We start from the raw sequence: 4,931 nt of genomic DNA, 5'->3' as shown, positions 1-4,931 counted from the left end.
AACCATTTTAATCTTCTCACTGTTGTCGATTTCTTTTCCATTGCGTTTATCCATATTAGTTTGATCGATACCAAAAATTTTACTATAGTGTTTCCTATGCGAATTAAAACTCATAAAACAATGAACATGAAAAATCAAGATTAAAAAATATATATTATATACATACAGGGCCGTCCCTGGGGGAGGGCGACACGGGCGCACGCCCAAGGCCCAAAAATATCAGGGGCCCAAAATTTTCCCCTAAACTACAATAGTAGTCTAAAAGATTTTAATAAATTAAAGAAATCCAAAAATTGTAACATATAATTAGAGATAAAAAGAATTTAGTAGAAAATAAGGGCTTAAAAATATATCAATTAATTACATTGGGGAATAAAAAAAATTAATTGGTCATTCATTATATGTTATTGTTTATTTCCTCTCTACCTTTTTTTATCTCCAACAAGGTCCAATGATATTCGCTATTGCTATCTCTAAAAAACTTGATTGTTTTCGTACTTCAATAATTCAAAGTTAAGATCATGTGCTTGCTATTGCTATATATATTCTTTGGATATTTTATAAATTTATGCTTTTATTGACTATTGCTATTTGGTTATTTTGTTCTAATTGTTTTTATTGACTATTGTTATCTATTTTTACTTCTACATGAAATATTTTACTATTATTTGACAATTAATCTATTGTTCTTATAATTTTTGACTTGTTTCATGGTTTTGTGATTAATCAATAAAAATTTTCTACTGAATGTATTTAGTAATGTCTCTTATATATGTCATGTTCCATAAAATTTTAATCTTAACCACAATGGTGGTGCCTGATTGGTTTGAGTTTGGCTCCAAAGGTCAAAAGTACCAGGAGGTCTCAGGTTCAAATCCAAGGATGAATAAAAATCCCCTTGTGGCTACGGAGGTTCAAATGCGGTGACTCCGGGCTATCTGCAAAGCAGGTGGTCGTCCTGGGATTAGTCGGCTCGCATAGCGGGTTGGATATCCAGGTTAATCAAAAAAAATCTTAATATCTTATTTTAGTTGAGCAAACAAAGAAGGAAAATATAATTTAAATGTTTTCATCGATTGTTTGACTTATGTATCTTTCATTGGGATTCCACCACACCATAAGATTTTATTTAAGTGCTCAAACAATCATTTGTTGAGCTTGCATTTTATATGTTAATTTCATTATTTATTCTTATAGGATCTCAATGGATCATTTTTTTTTTATATTTTTATTGATCCTCATTTGTTTACTTGTCAAGAAAACCTTGATAATTTTCTTTATTATTGATCTCTCATTGACTCTAATGATTAMTTCATTCACACGAATTATCTTTTTATATCAAAATAACACATATTTCTTGTTATGAACTAATATTCTTACTTTTTACAAAAATTTATCATCCATAGTTTAATTACCTAATAAGAAGTACGTAAATTTAAGTACTCTCTTATATATAAATTGTTAGGACTGAAAATCAATATTAAATTGTATTCTTCTTGAAAGTTAAATTAGAGGACTCACATATATAATAAAGATAAATAAGATTTTTTTCCTCAGTAAATTATTAGCATTTCTTGTACTCAATTTTATACTAATAAAAAACATTTATTGAATTTATTTTCGTACTTACCGAATGTTACTACAAGAAAAGTGAGTTTTGACGCCTTTCAGCGATAACATGTTTCCACCACAAGTTATAGCGTCGATATGCTGTTGGTGTACTCTTTCTGATGATTAAATGAACATTTAGAGACGACAAAAGTCGTTGCTAAAAACTTTTTTTTCTTACAGGGGGCCTGTTCTTACGTTCGTCCAGGGACTAAAAAATGTCAGGAACGGACCTGTATACATATATATTAATATTATAAATGCATATGTAAATTGATTTAATGATTTGTAACTCCCCATTAATTGTTTGGGAGTTACATATCAAATCAATTTACTGAAATACCCTTGTAATTAACTTGTGAATATTACATAAACCTACTAGAAGAATAAAATTTGATTGGTTGATATGGTTTGCAAAGTTAACATAAAATTGTTGGTTAACATTTGATCTTCCCTCTATATATATATATATATATATATATATATAATATATATAACCCTAATCAAATGATAATTATTTAGTTTGTGGTAACCGTGAGATCCAACATGGACCAATCATTCATGATAATTAATATGATTTCTTAAAATAAATATAAGGGTAAACATGTAAACGGGTTCTCTTAGTAAATTAATATGATTTCAATTTACTTTAATTAGTTTAGAATTCCAATTTTGCATTTAAGTCTTCTCTCTCTCTCTCTCTCTCTCTCTCTCTATATATATATATATCTCACTCTCAAACCCCCAAATTTGTATATCTTCACACCAGATCTGATTCAAACCCAATCGAAAAACCACCCCCATCATTGCCAAATCTGATTAGTTGAATTGAAATCAATGGTATCACAATTCATCTTATATGTGTTCGGGTATCACACTGAGGCTCGTTTGTGTGGTTGATTGGAGATGTAACACAGTGGTATCACAATGCATCTTATATGTGCTTGGGTATCACACTGAGGGTCGTTTGTGTGTCTTTTGTTTAACAGAGTCAATATTTTTAGGTATCACAGTTGTATCACCGGAGAACGGTGGCCGGAGACGGTGTCCAGAGGACGGGGGACAGAAAGAGAAGAGAGGAGAGAGATGAGAGTTTTAAAATACCAAAAATGTTCTTACATTAAAATTTTAAATTCAAAATTTTCAAAATTATAAATTTCCTAATTTATCTATTGATTTGTGGTTGAGATTGAATCTCACGGTTACCACAAACTAGTCAGTTTTTCTTTGAATAGCCCCTATATATAGCGATCAAATGAAAACCACCCTCATTTGTAAAAACCGTACAAACTATCCTCATACGTCGATTTCATTGTTTAATCTTATGAAATTTTTTCATGAAATTGTTTAATCTTGTGAAATTGTTTCATATAATACTTTTTTGATGAATTTGTTTCATATATGGTTATGAAATTGTTTTATATAATATTTAATGAAATTTTAATAAAATTGTTTCATGTATTTCTCTAAAATTAAAATAATGAAAATGATAATATCCATGATTAACACCCTCCACAATAAAAATGGTTAATCAACCTCTCATAATTACAAAAAAATGAACAAAATGAAAAATTATTATTGGCTGAATGAGGTTTTCACGGTTTTTACAAATTGAGTGGTTTTTATTTGAACGTTCCCCTATATATATATATATATATATATAACCGTGAAAACCTTATTCAACCAATCATAATTTTTCATTTTTTTGTAATTATAAGAAGTTAATTAACCATTTTTTATTGTGTAGGGTGTTAATCATGGATATTATCATCTTCATTATTTTTATTTTAGATAAATACATGAAACAGTTTCATTAAAATTTCATTAAATATTATATGAAACAATTTCATAACCGTATATGAAACAAATTCATCAAAAAATTATTATATGAAACAATTTCACAAGATTAAACAATTTCATGAAAAAAATTCATAAGATTAAATAATGAAATCGACGTATGAGGGTGGTTTGTACGGTTTTTACAAATGAGGGTGGTTTTCATTTGATCACTCCTCTAGTTACTACAAATTCCAATAGTTACTATGCGGGACAAGGTGTTACAATACCAATAGTGTATTAGGTAACACAAGATGTTGTGTTACATTGTGATAAAAAAAAAGATTGTGGTTTCATGTGCTATCAAAACGATTGTGGTTTCAAGTGGTAATTTAGGAATGTAAAATCAAAATTAATTGAAAGTTTGAAACGTATGGAATTAATAAATAAATATTTAATCTAAATTTAGTAATTAACTAACATGCCCTTTTACATTAATTTAAAAAGAATAATTAATATATTAAAATGATTGGTTGAGATTGGATCTCACGGCTATCACAATCAAAACAGTTCTCATTCGATTAAGTCCCTATATATATGTATATATATATATATATGTATATATATATATATATGTATATATATATATATATATGTATATATATATTGACATAGAGAGAGTGAGGAGAAGGTTCAAAAAGAGAACGCTAAATATTTTTAAAAAAAAGGAAAAAGATCGTTAATTTACAAAATCACATGTGACTTTACATTAACGTCAAAAAAATGGAAAGAGACGACTTTTAAACCTAGATGATTTTGTACGTGAATATACATATGTGAATCATGTATGATTTTGTACATGAATCTATATATGTGAATCATGTATGATTGTGTACGTGAATCATATATAATTTTGTACATTAACGATATTTTTCTTGTTTTTTTAAATAGTTAGCGTTTTCGTTTGAAACTGTCCCTCTCTCTCTCTCTCTATATATATATATATAGAGAGAGAGAGAGAGGGAGAGAGAGAGAGAGACTTGCGATCATGTGAGTCAGAGCTGTTTTCGTGAGACACTTGAGACTACATTTTTTCACTTGAAACTTCACAATAAAACACTATGAAGGTAACCTTCACATTGCTTTTGCTGTGAAGGTTTGACTTTTTTTTTTACCTTCACAACATTTTGTTGTGAAATTTCAGGTGTAAAAATGTTGTCTCACGAAAACGAGCTGGTCTCACGTGAATCCAACCCTACAATATATATATATATATATATATATATATATATAGGGGCCTAATCAAATGAGAACTAATTAGTTTGTGGTAATTGTGAGAACCAATATTAACCACAAATCAATAGATAAATTAGGAAATTTATAATTTTGGCAATTTTGAATTAAAATATTAATGTAAGGATATTTTTGGTATTTTAAAACTTTCCTCCCTCCTCTCTTCTCTCTCCGGCACCGTCTGCCGGCCATCATCCTCCGGTGATACTACAATGGTATCACAATGCATCATATATGTGCTTGGGTATCACATT

This window comes from Cynara cardunculus, unplaced genomic scaffold, assembly GCF_001531365.2.
Source record: "Cynara cardunculus var. scolymus isolate 2C unplaced genomic scaffold, CcrdV1 Un_Scaffold_1683, whole genome shotgun sequence".
NCBI classification, from domain to species: Eukaryota; Viridiplantae; Streptophyta; class Magnoliopsida; order Asterales; family Asteraceae; genus Cynara; species Cynara cardunculus.
Note: the sequence above shows the minus strand (reverse complement) of the source record.